Below are 17,494 nucleotides of genomic sequence, written 5' to 3'. Positions count from 1 at the left end.
AAGGCCTGGTATATCTGTAAGAGGGGACCTCCTATTAACCCATGTTTTTTGTTTATTCTGCAACTGCTGTTTCATACCTTCCTACTCCAACGCGTGTTACACACGACAATGCGTGTGTATTACAATTGTTGAATAGCTATTTGTTTTGTATTGTATCAACGTATGTACATATCAAATTTGATCAAAATCGGACCAGTAATTCTAGAGATAATCGACCAAGTCTGCAAGTTCCCTTACTTTTTTACACCAGTGTATTTAGCACATATCCTCTTGGCACATAGTTTGACAAGAATCCACGTGGGGCATTATCAAGGACGAAAATTCTATCTCCGCGGGCTCGAACTAAAGTATATGTTCACCCAGGTGCAAAAAATAATAATAATAATAAAGACTCCTGAAAATGCGTTCTTTATTGGGAGTTGCTCGTAGATTGACCAATGTTGACGGATCCTGGGTTTCGTCCACTGCTGTTGTAAAATCCTGGTGAACTCCATGAACAAACTCGCGCCTGTCACTTCAGTTATATTGTCAACTGGATTGAAATATATCGAGCCAATAATTTTAATTTATCACAAAAACTTTCTTTCAGATATTCATGTTAATTTTTATGAGGAGTCTTATTTATTCATAATTTCGCTAGTTATATTTAGAAAATAAAATATTAATAATAATTAAAAAATAAAAAAAAATTTCACGCCGCACATTATTTTTTAAAAAAAATGTTACAGCACTAAAAACATTTTCATAGTAGAAATTTATTTTATGGGAAAAACTACATTTACTGCATAGTTTCATTTTTTTTCTCAGTCTTCAACTATTTATAATTTTTCATATGTGCTATGAATTCAGCTCATCATCATCATTTAAAATGAAGTTCGGAAGCCAGTTGAATACAACCCAAAAAGAAATATTAGAATGTATTTGGCTACAATCCAATTTAATAAAAAGAAATCAATATCATTCTTTCACTCATTCCTAATTTTTGCAATAAAAAATAAGTTATTGTGTCTAGAAAAAAAGTTTAAAAAGATTTTACTCATCACTTCATAAGTGTCTCTATTGAAAAAAAAATATTTTTCAAACTTTTTTATAAATTGTTTCTTTATTTTAAAAGGATAATCAAAAGTCGTTATTCTTTAAATAACGATCAAAAAAAAGTTTTTTCGCTGAAATATTTAGGATATTACTTTTAACAGTAAGGCTTTGAGAACATATTTTTCTTAAAAAGTGTAATAAAAATAGTTCTTTTGTGTGTTTTATTGAGCTAGATTAATGTATGATTATTTTTTGTTGATAGAATATGAGTATATGATATTTCATTGTAATGGAAAATAAGAGACAAAATAGACATTTTTAACATCATTTTATGTGTTTTAAAATAAATACTTAATAAAATAAATTCTATTAAAGTTTAGGTGAATCAAAAAAATTTTTTTTCCCAATCTTTCTTAAGGGTAGCGGGCAAAATAGGTATGAGCATTTTTTGAATTATTGTTTTTTATTTTTGAAAAATGTTTAAAAATTTTGTAATACATTACATTTTAAAAAACTACCTTATAATAAATGTCTAACAATTTTTTTTCTTCACAGGGGACGACTCAAGAAAAGTTCATCCAATCAAGCATAATTGTTTAATATAACTAATTGATAAGCTTTTTTCAACTAATCATTACCAAATTAATGTTCGATAGAACAATGTGATTTTATTTACTCAAAAATTAATAAATTAAATTGATTGATAAATAATTAATAAAATTAACTAATAAATTAAATAAATTAATTAATAAATTTAATTAATTAATTAATTAAATAAATTAATTCAAAAATTACAAAATAACAAGAAACAGTGCTCATTTAGAGTAATATTGAAAAATTTAAAATCAAATATCAATTTCTATCTCAGTCATTTAAGCGAAAAATAATTTTAAATATTCACTACTCAAAACTTGTAAACAGTTAGAATTTGACAGAAGAACATTCTAGACCAGTGGTTTCCAACTGGCGGGCCCCCGGGCAGCATCTGGCCCGCGAAGCCTTTTTTTGTGATCCTCGAACTAAAATAATATTTGTCATTTTTTGCTGATAATATTCGTCAAAAAACTATATGGGTTTAAAATACTTTTCTTTCATTAAAAAAAAACTAATTTCTTCGTTTCTGTGAAATTTGACATACCAACGGCGCAAAATAATTTATTTCTTAGGTTTTGCATCCAAGAAAATATTTATTCAAATACAAAAATAATCGTGTATGTTACTTAATCTACTTCTAATTTAAATTTGTAATTCAATACGTTTGTTTTGTACAACTTGATAAAAATCTGACAGTAACACTTAATGTTCCTTCAAACATAAGCCCGCCATTTGACTGGTGTTTTTAATTGCGGTACTCGGCCTCATGTAAGTTGGAAACCCCTGTTCTAGACACTAAAGAATATTAGCCGAAGACTTTCATGTAGTGTGAATTTTTGTTAGTTCGACAGCATAAATTTACGAACAGAATTTTATTGCGTTAACTGACAATTTGATATACAATAGCTAGCACAATAATAATAATAATAATAAATAACAAAACAAAAATAATTAATTACGGTCATAATAATAAATTACACAATATGTAATGCATTTTATCTATAACAACTGATTTAAACTTGAAATATATAAAAAAGTTTCAATATAAACTGGTTATTATGATTATAATTTAGAAATCATAAGCCTGTAATAAAAAAAAATGAAGAGTTTGTGTGCATATCTGCGTGTCTCTCTTTTTAAGTTTAGAACCGTTTGTACTATCGTCCGGAAATTAGGACAAAGGCGGAAAAGGGGAGTTTTCGCCGCCGATCCTAAAATTCGTTCGATTCCTTCAATTAAATCGTTTGGAAGAGCTGTTTCAAAAGTAGAATCTTCTCATTGTTTGCCTTAGCCATTGTTTGAACTTTAACTATCGACGATTTTTTTCCCCCCAAATATTTTAAAGACAACATCAGTGATATTCGCTTGCTTATGACTGTATTTGATTTAAAAATAAGAAAAACTGTTTATTGCTTACTTAAATAATTTTTTTTCATTCGCTAAGTTAGAAAAATTCAATGATCAATATTAGAGCCGTGGTTGCTCGGGGAATAGAGCACTTGACTCCCAACGAGGTCACCAAGGATTCATCCCAGCGATGTCTGGGTGATACGAATCCTGCACTGGCTCGCACCGACCACAGGGCCAACGAAAAATATCCTCAGTGGTGGACGAAACATGAGTTAGAGCCTCCTTGCAATCAGGCTAACCGTGAAAGGCTTTCGTGGTTTTCCTCTCCATGTCATGTAATTCAAATGCGGGTTAGTTCCTTTAAAAAGTTCAGCCACGAAGCCTGGTGTGTTCCAGTACTTGATCCAGGAGTTCCCTTGAATTCTTGATCGGGTTCAAAATTACGAGGATACGGAGTTGAACATTGGTAATCGTAAACTCAAGATTGGGTCGGCTGTTCAACGACGGTTAAAAAATAAAATAAAATGATCAACATTTATGTGATATCATGAGCTACTAAGTCACCGAATTCCTAAAATGATATAAAACCTCGCGCTAATTTCGTTTATAGATATCATTTCAAAACCTATTTCTATAAAAGTAAATAATTTAAAATCAATGCAAATTGAAATGAGAAAAAAGTTAAAGAAGTATTAAAAGGGAAAATTAATTGAGAAGTGGTGCTGATTCGTTTAGGAGAAAAATAAAAAATGTCCTTACTATTATTGGACACCGATGATGCTTAATTTATTTAGATAATAGGTAGGGGAGAGTGGGGTCAATTGTAACATTTTTTACTTAACTATTTTTAACTAACAAAAAATCCAATATATTATTAGTATTTATTGACAGACGTGTAAAGTAGACTATCCTCTACTAGAAGAAAAATAAATACCTGATTTTAAATGTTATTATATTAGTTATTAACAATTTTTGACAGTCGTGCACTTGTTACAATTGTCCCCACTTACGGGGTCAATTGTAACAGTTCATAAATTCAACTAAAACATAGTTAATTATACATATTATCATAGTTGTGATATATTTTTTTATTGATCAAAATAGTAGTGATATTTTAGGAGTAAAAATAATAATGAACAGAGACCTAAAGGGTTAAACTTTTAACTTTAAGGGGTTAAAAATTTTAATTTATGCTGTGAAAGGTGACAAATAAAATAATGCACATGCAACGTAATATAAGTGCTATAGGAAACTATTGGTGGTTCTTAAAGAGTTAAGTAATGGTTTGTAAACATAAGATTATTTATTTTCAACTGTTACAATCGTCCCTTTACTTATTGTTACAATTGTCCCCAAGACGCCATTTCAGCTTCATTTGTTAAAAACAATGCTAATTAATTAGCAAAACTAATCTTTATTTTATTGAAATGTTAATTAAGGTGTCCACTTACATATTCGGTTACTAATTTTTATTTGTTTAAACAAAATTACTTTGTTATAATATAGTATTCTAATACCAAAAAAAGTACTTGCGTGGTGTGAAAATATCTTTTGCGATGTAACTCTTTCAAAAGTACATAAAAATGGTTGCCATCAGGGGTGTACATGTAGATTTGTTAAATGCACCTTGTGCGCCACCTAGGAACCAAATCTAGAACCCGACACTCGAAATTTTTGCTCTGTTACAATCGTACCCTGTTACAATTGACCCCACTCTCCCCTACCTAAAAGAAATGATAAGTTATGCACTAAAAAGCAAAATTAACAGAGTTATTCGTTTAAGTAACTGTAAGAAATTACCATTCAATTATTGACGCTTAATTAAGTTTGGTAACATGTATTAAATCAAATAAAAAATAATAATATAAAAAGTAAAATTAATAGTTAAAATAACTTTTCGTTTCGTCGTCTGCAAAAAAAAAAAAAAAAAAAAAAAAAAAAAAAAAAAAAAAAAAAAAAACTAATATTGACACGGATGACGCTTTATTAATTAAGGTAATACATACCACTAGTAAACAACAAAAAAAAACGTGTTTTGCCTAATTTAATAATGTTAAACGTCCGGGAAGGGCAATAAATAATAATGAACAAATAAATAATTGGAGTTATTTTGCTTTATTAATTATGTCGACACATGACTTTCAGCTTTGTGTATGATTTCCTAGTTTTGTTCAGCACTTTATTGATCATTTTATTTTTTCGATCCCCACCCCCTGTTAAAAAGAACTGGTATTCAGATAGTTAACTATAAATAATAAACTATTTATTTTGAAATTCAAAACAAAAGGTTTAAATTTACATTTGTTATCTTATTTTTCATTATTTTACAATCTATAATGTAATAATAAATGAAATATTAAATAAATGAGAAAGTAACAATTAAAAAATAAATTGAAAATTATAGTTAGCTAAAAATTATATAATTTTGATTGAAGTCAATTCTTTGATAATAAAAAATATTATTTTATCTATGAACAATTATGATGCCAGTTGAAGGATGTAAAGCACAGTACAACATGTACATATTAAATAACATGTACGCATAAATATAAAACTTTTCTTACCAAACACTTACAGTTACTCCATTTGAATATCAAGCATTAATTGCTTTTCCATAGATATTTTCGTTTCCCAATAATGTAATTCATTAAACAAAAAAGTTTTAAAAAATAATTCGGCAGATAAACATGATAGAATATCTACTCCTCGTAAAATGCTTTAAATCTCGAACTTAAAAATCGAATTGTGTAGAAGTAGAAGGAAAAGAAACTTTTACCATGATAGTTTCTGTTTGCTCAAAAAAAAAAAAAAAAAANAAAAAAAAAAAAAAAAAAAAAAAAAAAAAAAAAAAAAAAAAAAAAAAACAAGGAAAGATTTGCTCAATTCATTCTTACAGTGGTTTAAATTTTCTTAGGAACAAAAATATTCCTTCTAAATCCCTCGTCTTCTTTAGAATGGATTTCTTTAGAATTTGGGTTCTTTATTTTTATATTCTCAAAATTTATTTTCGAGTATAAAATACTTTCTTGAAAAGTCAGAAAGGTTAAAGAATTTGGAAACTTCTTCATTATACCACAGAAAATGTTTAGTTCTTGAAAGTTGTGTCGAAGAATTGTTTTCAAATATTATGTAACAGGATTTGGGATTTCTCGAGTTTTGATAAAAGCAAAAAAAACATTTGGATATTACATTTTTTAAGCTAGTGAATTATATAAATAAAGTGAATAATCTTTAGGTAAAATTCTTAGAATAAAACTCGATACGGGAATTCTGAATTAGCCAAAAGCTAGGATTCTATTCTTATATGCGATTAGAAGAACTGTTAAAATTAATTTGTTAATATTATACAGATAGAATAATATATTAGCGAAACAAATAGATACACTCTAACAGAATACCACAAGTTTTTTGACTGAACTTCAAGAAAGAGTTTGATTTGAGAGTCACCCCCTTTTTAATTTTACCTACAAGGAGCACCCTCCATCCACTAGCTACATCTTACTTCAATCCCAATGATTATACATAAGGAATTTCTACTTAATGTATTCCTAAATTGGAGAATTCTTTATTTGGTGAACTGGTTAAACATGCTGTTATCACAATACTGACTTAGATGGCAGCACTATAACTTTGCCCATCACCATTCGACTCATTTGATAAACTTGATAACAACTCTAGTACTATCCATCGTTCACACTAGATGACACCACTAGGCCAACTAACTAAGCCCAATTCCACAGTTGCATATGCCTTGTAGAAACGCAATTCAGTGTCTGATTACTGATTTATACCAAAACTATTACTGGCTTTCACTGGAAAGGTTTCTAAATTCTTCAGTAAGGTTCCAGTAAGTTAACTGATTTCGAGTGGGAAAATTTTTGAATTCTTAAAAAAGTTCTGTTTTCTGCCGGGTATAAATTAAGCACATTAGCTGATATCATATTTCACAGTAATTTTTACGGTAAAAAACCTTACATAATATTTTACAATAATTTTCATTCATGCAGATTGTATTCTGCACCGATGTATCTTCAATTATATAGCAATCAAACTTTCCAATTAACGTTTTAGTGTGTAGTAGTGTAGTTTTCCAAGTTTTTTCGAGTGTAGTTTTCCAATTAACGTTTAGTTTATAAATAAAAAAAGTGGAAGAATGCGATTTTCAAAAATCCAGGAAAGGATTTCTAATGACAGTTTTTCAAATAAACAGTTCAACTTTCATATAATTGATAACTTAGCTAAGCAAAATTTAGAATAAACAAATTTTTATGAACCAAAAAAGAAACTTTTTCATTTTAAAATTTATTAACATACTCCAAAGAGAATAAAAAAATGAGAGGAATTATTTCACTTATTCATAAATAAATAATTTAACTGATGGCATTTAAGTGTGCCGTAACTTCAGTAACTTAAAATGTAAGATCTATAAATTCCTTTTTTATTCTGGTACTAAGTAACTATTCTTACTTTTTAACCTTCCTAGAGTTTTTCACCCTTACTAATTCCTTGTTTAAAACTTTTTTTTAAAAATATATCGTATTAACGAGACTAATGGCTTTAAAGTATTAATGTATGCTTGAAAAACTTCGACAGTTAAAATATTTCATACCATCTGGCAATTCTTTAACACTTAGCAGTTAAATTTTATTTTATTTTTTAACCGTCGTTGAACAGCCGATCCAATTTTGAGTTTACGACAACCAATGTTCAACGCCGTAGCCTTGTAATTTTGAACCCGATCCAGAAGACAAGGGAATCAAGTATTTGTGAGAGTTTTCCTTTTGATGGAACAGCGTTTGCGTTACATGGTAAGGAAAACCACGAAAACCTCCCACGGCCAGCTTAGCTGCGAGGGAACTCTAACCCATGATCCGTCTACCATTGAGGATATTTTACCTCAGCACTGTAGTCGGTGCGAACCGGCTGCGGAATTAATGAGATTCGAACCCGGGTTACCTTATTGGGAGGCAAGCGCTCTATCCCCTGAGCCACTATGGCTCAGTTAAATGAATGCTTTTACGTTGCAACTTACGTTTCATTAAACAACAGCGTGCAGAGGAATGGGGGTTTTCAGGGCTAAATCTTTCATCACATGCCCTAAAAGGGCAGTATCACTAGAGGGAATAAAAAAGAAATAAAAAGAGCGAAATCATTTTTTTTAAATTATTAAAATTTATATATTTTAAAAAAAATCTAAATCTATTGAATTCATTTTTATTTAAAATTAAAAGGTTTTTCTTCAATAGTCAAAATATTTAAATTTTGATGACCTAAAACTTTATTATTAAATTCGTTATAAAATTATACTTCATTCATTATAAAATAAATCGCTTAAGCAAAATATATTTTTAAAAAAAAATTATTTCACAATAAAATTATTGGTAATACTGTTTAACTTTTAGTGACTTCAATTTTATCCAAAAGTTTAAGCGTTCAATTCAACAGCTGATTCAAATAGCTGTTCAAATCAATAGCCAAGTCAAAATTCACTCAAAATGTTCAAATCAATAGTTGAATGCCTGGGGCTGTTGCTCGAGCTTATCATTAACATATTTATAGATTTCAAAATGGACAGACGCGGACGGTTGTTATAAAAAATAGAACAAAAAATATTAAAGAATGAACATTTCTTAAATTATATTTTTCAAAAAAGACACACGTTAATGCAAAAAATAAAATAAATAAAAAATTAACTGCCATGAATTTTCAATTTATTATTTTTCGTTCTGGGCACGTTTAAGTTACTTACGCCGAACTTGACATTTTCCGTTATTTAATAAGGAACAACCTAAATATTCATCAAACTAACAGCACGATAGATAGATTGATTTTTGTTTAGGGAAATGTAGGGAAAATTTTGATTTCCGAGAGGGAAAATGTCACGGTAAAAGGGCAAGAAACCTTTATTTGAATACTTATCTTCATTAGTTTTTTCTTCTTAGATGGTTTTATTTTATCTCTCTCAGACGCGTACGACTGGCATATATTTTTCTCTTGAATAAAGATTTGTCTATTGTAAAATAATGAGCTTTTTAATTGTTTTTTAAACTTTTCGAGTCGTCTTTTAGATAAATGTTTGAAAGATGAACATTGAATTTCTATTGCATGACTACACTAAGTAAATATTTGCTTTAGATAATGCTGGACAGATATTTCATTTTCCCTCTGGGCAATTTAAGAGATTTAAAACTGATGTTTAAAAATCGGACAATTTATTACTTAATTCAATATAAAACAGATAGAAAAGCACTTTAAAAATAAAGTAATAAAAATTTTACGATAACATAAATAGAAATAATTATGAGTTCCAACTATTGTCATTATCTCAGTCATTAACGCGTCCTAAACGATAATAGCTTAATTAAAAATTCTATCTTAAAATTAACAAATTAGAAGTGTTTTTATTGTGAATTAGAATTATCATCAGGGTTCCAAGAATTTGAAAAATATTGGTAGCCAGCAAAAATTTCTGGTAACCAGTAAAAATATTAGCACACATTTCTAGTTTCTTCTTACTTAAAAATGTGAAATTTTGTTAAATCCATCCATGCATACAAATCAAATGCTTACAATTGGAGTGCATATTGTAAATGAGTGAAATACTAGTTAAAACATGATAAAATCTAAAGTTTTTGAAAGAAATTTCAAAATAATAAAGAACTATGAGTAATTTCAAACTGTAATGTTTTCACAATTAAATATGAATATTATCTGAGAATTTACGATTACGAGTAATAAGGTTCATTAGTCTCTTATCATGTGTGTTTTTTTTCCACGCAGATTTATAAATTAGGACGCAGCTTCATCGAAACTTCTGAGACCACGGGACTCAAAGAATTTCGAAAGCCAATTCCGGAATCACGAGTCCCGCACAAAAATTACGGAAATGCCGTGAATAAAAACATATATTTCTTATTATTTTGCTAAAATAAAATTGAATCGAAAGCGTTTTTCAATTTGTTGGTATGAAACTAACCCGTCACAGAAATTTCGAATCGCACATTTGAATGATCATCCGTTGATGGACTGGATATTACCCAGATTTCTTCATTAATCCATGTGGGTTTTCAGCAATAATTGTAACAAGTTTCTACATATTTTTTCTTAAATCCAAGATAAGTTTTTAAGATAATATTTTTCACGATAAGTTAATTTTGAATCCTGCAATAGAAAAATAACTTTTTGATGCGATTTGCGCCGATTTCGTCGTGAATTCGCATTGTTATTCGAAAAACTTTTTTGCGGGTTATATTCATTGATTTCTACGTAATTTTGAAATTATAATATTTTTTTTAACAAAACTATAACTACGCATGAATCTAGAATCGTACATAGGAGTGAATGCCTATTGATTTTCGGCCACATTCGTTCTAGTTTGCATTGATTTCATCGTAAATCCGCATGGTTTAACGGCAATTACTGCTACAAATTTCTACATGATTTTTTTTGAAATCCCGATATTTTTAACAGAATATTTTCGATTTTCACAAGTGAATTTCGAATTCCGCATTTGGACAATAGGATATTATTACGCTGGTAAGTTTCGAATCGGATATTTGAATCGTAGAGGAGAGTGGGGTCAATTATAAAATTTTTTACTTAACTATTTTTAACTAACAAAAAATCCAGTATATTATTAATATTAATTGACAGACTAGTAAAGTAGACTATCCTCTATTAGAAAAAAAAATAAATACCTTATTTTAAATGTTATTATATTAGTTATTAACAATTTTTGACAGTCGTGCACTTGTTACAATTGTCCCCACTTACGGGGTCAATTGTAACAGTTCATAAATTCAACTAAAACATAGTTAATTATACATATTATCATAGTTGTGATATATTTTTTTATTGATCAAAATAGTAGTGATATTTTAGGAGTAAAAATAATAATGAGCAGAGACCTAAAGGGTTAAACTTTTAACTTTAAGGGGTTAAAAATTTTAATTTATGCTGTGAAAGGTGACAAATAAAATAATGCACATGCAACATAATATAAATGATATAGGAAACTATTGGTGGTTCTTAAAGAGTTAAGTAATGGTTTGTAAACATAAGATTATTTATTTTCAGCTGTTACAATCGTCCCTTTACTTATTGTTACAATCGTCCCCAAGACGCCATTTCAGCTTCATTTGTTAAAAACAATGCTAGTTAATTAACGAAACTAATATTTTTTTTTTGGAAATGTTAATTAAGGTGTCCACTTACATATTCGGTTAATATTTTTTATTTGCTTAAACAAAATTACTTTGTTACAATATAATATTCTAATACCAAAAAAAGTACTTACGTGGCGTGAAAATATCTTTTGTGATGCAACTCTTTCAAAAGTAAATAAAAATGGTTGCCAGCAGGGGTGTACATGATTTGTTAAATACACCTTGTGCGCCACCTAGGAACCAAATTTAGAACCCGACACTCGAAATTTTTGCTCTGTTACACTCTCCCCTACTCTTTGACGCACGCGTTCGATTTGTGTCAATTTGGTTCGTGAATTCATATGTTATGAATATGCATTTATTTTGAAACGATCGCCATGTTAATAAATTGTAACTATCACGAAGCATGAATCTCAAATTGCCGATGTGAGTAATTACCATTCGATTTTTGACCAGGTTTGTTGGATTCTCACCGATTTCATTCGTGTGATTTTCTATCGCAATTCCGCAATTATTCTTATGAACTTCTACACGATTTTTTAAACACAAATTTTTTTAACACGATATTATAACAAAACTCAAATCATAAATTTAAGGAAAACGTGACAATGCGAAAATGAAAAAAAAAATTTTTTTTTTTCTACGATGCTTGTTGTAAACATAGGCGAGAACGGCGAAAAAACATTGCTTAAAGTTCAATCAGACCGATTTATTTCACATAAATATTAAACTACAAAAAAATGTTAGATCATAGTTAAAAATCTAAAAATATAGTCGCCACTCAAAATTAATTTGTCGTCAATGTCGACCGGGTGACCATATTTCACAAGCCCTGATAAAGACTTTTCCTTAAAAAATGAAAGACATTTTTTTCTTTTATATGAGAGAAGAAAATCAAACATTAATTATTAACTACTTATTACAATCATTTTTTTTTTCAATCTCTACAACAAAACTTTGTTTTCTGTCATTTTATTAAAGTTTTAGTTTTTATAGTTCTAAGTTTAGAAAAGTGTCCGTTTTCCAGGAAAATAAATTATGTTTTTCTGAATGTTCGATGATGAATAAAGTTCCGTTAAATTCTGTGACGGTCCTACAGTTTTGAGTTTCCTATAATTCCATTGTAAAAAAAGACAAAAAATGATGCTGAATTACATTGACTCATTTTATAATTAATAAACTTTCTTATAATAAAGTGAAAAATTCGGATGAATTTGAATTTTTAACCATGACATGATCTTATGTTACTATTCGAACATAATGTTACAGTTTGTTATTAAATAAATTCCTTCAGAGTTATCATGTCATTAAAGAAACATTAAGAACATCAAAATATTATAGTTTTAAAATTATCATAAAAAATACCACGTAATTTATTAAAACTAAACGTTTTATTTGACAAACTTAGGTGACAATACAGTCATTTAAACATAAGCGATTTTTTCGAGTTCATCGTAAAAAAATGGATACTCAAAAATTTCATGAAACTTTCTGCGTTTTTGACGAAACTGTTTCCTGGTACATGCTCCGAGCAAAACTTCAGTCACAGTAACGAATTAACTGTCGTCACTTCTTCGAGGAAATAAATTTCGTCAAAATTAAAGAAATATTTCGTTCTTTTTCTTTTTATCAAAAAGAAAGAAAAAAAAAGCTTATGTAATTGCAAAGCACCTATACAAAACCTAACGTCTTGTAGTGCCTACTGTATCTAACTTTTCTCATAAACACTTAATCGTAGTCACAATATAGGTCCATCAATATTGCCTAAACAGCACAAGAAAGACAGAGAGAACAGAGAGATAAATTACACCCATGCCTGAAGGGGTACTCGAACGCGTGATCTTCGTGTTTCGTGGCTAAATCCTTGAACACTATACAGTCCGGTGAACTTGCTCCCTCACTTTATTTTCAATCCTCTAGTCTTCATTCTAGTTAAGAATTTTCCACAATGCACTTCGATGAGGTTGCGAGTTGAGGTAACATTTTCGTCATAAACTGACAGTTCTCGTTTGCGTAATATGAAATCATCATGCGATATGAGACCCCTTTGGCGACTTAGCGCAATTACTTCACACAGATGGAAAACTAAACTTGTTACGATATTTCGAAAGCTGTAACCTTAAGCAAAAATTGTTAACGATGAAAAAATGAAGAATTATCTTACAGTAATACTGAGTCGCTTTTAAAATGTATGCGTAATTAAACTTTTGTTTTAAAATAATTTTGCTTTTCGAGGTTTTTTAGAAACATGAATTTCAATATTTTCTTTATGTTAATAGTACCCACTGCTACATAAATAAATTGAAATTTAGCTATTAGATTAAAAAATTGCAATCGGATCAATACTCGGATCAATGTTTTTAGACCAGAGATAGGTTGATGTTCAACTACTATCATGTTATGGGTTAATATGCTTACGTTTCGATATTTTAACTCGCGATTCAGCTTCTTTTTTTTTTCCTTTATAAGTGTATCCACGGAATTCAGACAATTTAAATTACGATTTTCTTAACGAAATTTTAATTACGAAAATTTCGAGTGTAAAAAAAAAAAGAAGTTTCTTTTATCACTTATTACTTTTTGAATTCAAATCAATCAAAAACTATAATTAAGCATAACTGAGATTTTATTTACTTTCCATTTATTTAACTTTACTTAACTCCAAATGAACTTTTTTATAATTATTAATTAAAATCGGGTATAATCTAAAATAATTGAATTGTTGAAAAATGCTCTGCCACCTCCTTCCATATCTTTTTCAGAAATAAAGAAACAAAGTAAATAACTTAACAAGCAGAAAATCAATAATCCAGTAAGGAAAAAGAAGAAAAAAAACTTTATCAAAGTATGACGAATTATTATTGAGAAATGCGAGATTAAATACATCAAAACCCGTTTAATTTCAAAGGAAAGTGGGAGAAGTGGAAAGACGATCTGTAAAAACAATTTCAGGTTTCCTAAGGCAATCAAACTAGTTTTGATGTTTCTAGTTACAGTTTCATTGTTATTAATTCGTCAGGGACTGTCGTCATTTTTTTTGTGTCGCTGTGAATGATGACAAATCCAGTTTTCAGAAATTATATGCCTGAAGTATGGAGCAAAAAATGAGCACAATATATATATATNTTTGATAGTTTGAAACTCCTATAGTATGCATATTTTTTAATCCATTTTCATCAAGATTTCTTTAATATTTAATGATAAAGATGAGCACTATATATATATATATATATATATATATAGTGCTCATCTTTATCATCAAATATTAAAGAAATCTTGATGAAAATGGATTAAAAAATATGCATACTATAGGAGTTTCAAACTATCAAATCAAGCGAATCACTATTGAGGAAAGCAGAACTCATAACTTGTTTGGTTATCGATGAAAACAAAAAACTTATGAAAGGCGATAATTATACACACTTCCACGTTTCATTATACAATGGTTTTCAACTAATTGTGATGTTTTTCAATCGACCTTTTTTATTAACGATTCGACAATTTTGATAACGGGTTTTTACCTGATTAAATATGATTTTGCGACCCACTAATTGTTATACTTCATTTTCGACAAGTAGTACATAAATATATTAAGGACGTGTTGCGTAAAGCCCTATAATAAACAGACAAACAATGGCATGCACTCCTAAACTACTATTTAAGGAAACCATAGTAAAATCAAGTAATCAAAAAATAATGGTTGAAAAAAATTTCTGATTTAATTTGCTTTCTGAAAAAATGTGAATACACATGCGTAAAATAAATTTACGGACAACCATATCTAATGCTACGTAGGGTAAAAAACTCTTTACAATCTAGTTTCTCTACTAAAGAAAATAATTATGTATTATAGGAAGAAGGAGAGAAAAAATTATAGAAGCTATACTGGCCAGTTTCAGTGTAAAAAAAGGCATATTACGGTTATGAGGGGAAAAGTGGAAATCGTTTTATAAGTTGAAGTCCAATATGAATTTAGACAACGTTTTGTGTTTGAGGGTGGGGGGCAAAAAGGGGTTACAACTTGAGTAATAAGTAGTTTATCCACATTAAAAATAAACAAAATTATTACACTTTTATGAAAAAAACGCGCGTTTTTTAATTTGCCCTCCACATACTTTAAGCAGTAAGGAATATAATTATCAGCAAATGTCTTGGATCTCAACTGCTAATTAAAAATGTATGGGTATTTAGCCAATCATTTAAAAATAAATGCAGCGTATTGAGTTTGTAATAACATCAATAAAAATTAATTATTTTCAATTCATTTTTTTTTGTTTTTTTATTTATGCTTTAAGATTTAAAAGGAAATTGAATAATAAAACAATTTCTATTTCAGTTTAGCCGATAAATATTTTGTTTTCGAGAGGCGTTAAAGATATCTTCGTAAGTTAAATTTTTACTCAGAGTGTATATATTTTATATTTAGCTGCAAAAACTTAAAAATATTTAAAATTGATTATCTTATTGCTTGTTGACTAAATAAATAACCAGGGTTGGCAAGTTTTTGACACATGACGGTTTTTACCGTCATGTCAAAAAACCCTCTGTCAGAAACGTCGAAAACTGTCAAAAACCCATAGTTTTAGAAAAACTGTATTTTTATTTGAGTTTAATTGCTTATAATTTAAAATTAATTCATTTTTGAGCAATAAAATTAAAAAAAAGTTGATAAAAGGTATTTAAGAACAGATTCTTGCATTTTCCCAACATGAATATATCAAAACATACTATTTGAAGTAAAATATTAGGATACTAAACAAAATCTTCAACATTTCCAAGCATCATTTTATTTGGCATATTACATTACTGAAGAATGTCAAGATTGATTATTTTCATTCATAAAATCTTGCTATGAGAAACACATGTACACATAAATAGAAAGCCTCATAAAATAAACTTTTCTTATCAATTTTATTTCAATATTTTACACAGAAATGAGACATGAAAAAGTCTGGGAAATCCTTTTAGAGTTTCAAGATTTCTGTATGAATGTATTTCCTTCTATAAGAATACATGTATACCTATAATTGCAAAATCAATAGCAATCATTTGCAACATTCATTTATAAAGGCAATTATGTGAAAATAATATATTGTCCGCTATATGCCATAAATTAAAGAGAACAGTAGGTTTTTGACGGTTTTTACCGGTAAAAACATGGTTTTTACCACTGTCATGTCAAAAACCAGTTTTTAACGGCAAAAACCCAACCATGTAAATAACATACAGTTATAAAAAAGTAAAGGAAAAATTGCAGAGTACTGAGTAAATGTAGTCTCATTTAAAAACATTTCTGGTTGTTAATTAATTTTTAAAGTTATGAATAAAATAAGCATTGAAAAATTTGTAATTTTGAAGAAAATTTTAGCGAAAGAACATATAAGACAGTTTTAAATTGCATTAAAATGAAGTAGCAATTTAAATAATATCTTCATTTTCGTTCTTCATTACTTCATTTTAAATAAAGATTGTGATCCAAACTTTGTGAAAACAATGTAATATTATGAAAATTCAAAATTGAATTAGATAAATAATTTGAAAACTCTGCAATATAATTACGTCACTTTTTTCTTATCTACATAATACGATTTAAAAACCGTAGACATTTAAATACAGCTTAAAGCTGATTTTACTGCATCTATTACAATCTGCTAAAAATAAAAAATAAAATTCAATAACTAATTCAGACAGATAAAATGGAAGAAAAAAAATTCCGATTTTGGTTTTGGAAATTCGTGAATAGTTGGAGATGCTAATTTATGCTCAAACGAGTTATTGATGCTGAAACAAATGTGAGGAAAATTCCAAGCATATAAATATAGAGTTTTTTTTCTGCAAAATATGTTGATAGAACATTTCATTCGTAAAACATAAAAAATAATAAGAAAAACATAGTAGTTACCTTTAAGGGTTTGACTTTTTAGATTGTATAGTGAAAAAGTGAGAAACTTCAGAAAATTCTTTTTTAAAAATTTTAAGCATCGTCTTCAGTATTTAGACTCACTCTCAAACCCAACTGGTTCAGGTGTAATTTTTTCGTTATATTTTATGCAGGTAGGAAAAGTAAAACTTTATTTAATTACAAGCACACGTTTTGTCTCAGAGTCCATCTTTCTTTAAGCAATCGAGCGCATGCGTAAAATGTTCTTTTGCCCATCTTCGGCATCGCATGATGATTTCAAATTACGCTTCCCGTGTCGTCACAAATCACGTAATTTCGTGACGAAATGATTCTCAAAATTAACGAATTACAGCTTAAGAGTTGCTGAATGGTCAATGCGAAAATTTTATATCTGATAGTGCTCGAATACTAGAATCTTAATGTCTGGTTTACTCTAGTTGAAAACTTG

General features: G+C 28.6%; 1 long non-coding RNA gene across 1 annotated transcript in view; it reads right to left on the bottom strand.

Moving 5' to 3' along the window:
- The window catches only part of LOC107446420 (uncharacterized), a 47,840-nt gene extending 30,560 nt beyond the window's left edge, over window positions 1-17,280 (bottom strand). Inside the window, exon 1 of the long non-coding RNA XR_011637248.1 lies at window positions 17,047-17,280. This is a non-coding gene — a long non-coding RNA (uncharacterized lncRNA). The remainder of the gene's footprint in view (window positions 1-17,046) is intronic.
- Between the last annotated feature and the right edge of the window lie 214 nt (window positions 17,281-17,494).

This window comes from Parasteatoda tepidariorum, chromosome 7 (assembly GCF_043381705.1).
Source record: "Parasteatoda tepidariorum isolate YZ-2023 chromosome 7, CAS_Ptep_4.0, whole genome shotgun sequence".
NCBI lineage: Eukaryota > Metazoa > Arthropoda > Arachnida > Araneae > Theridiidae > Parasteatoda > Parasteatoda tepidariorum.
This window is presented reverse-complemented; position numbering and strand designations above follow the sequence as displayed.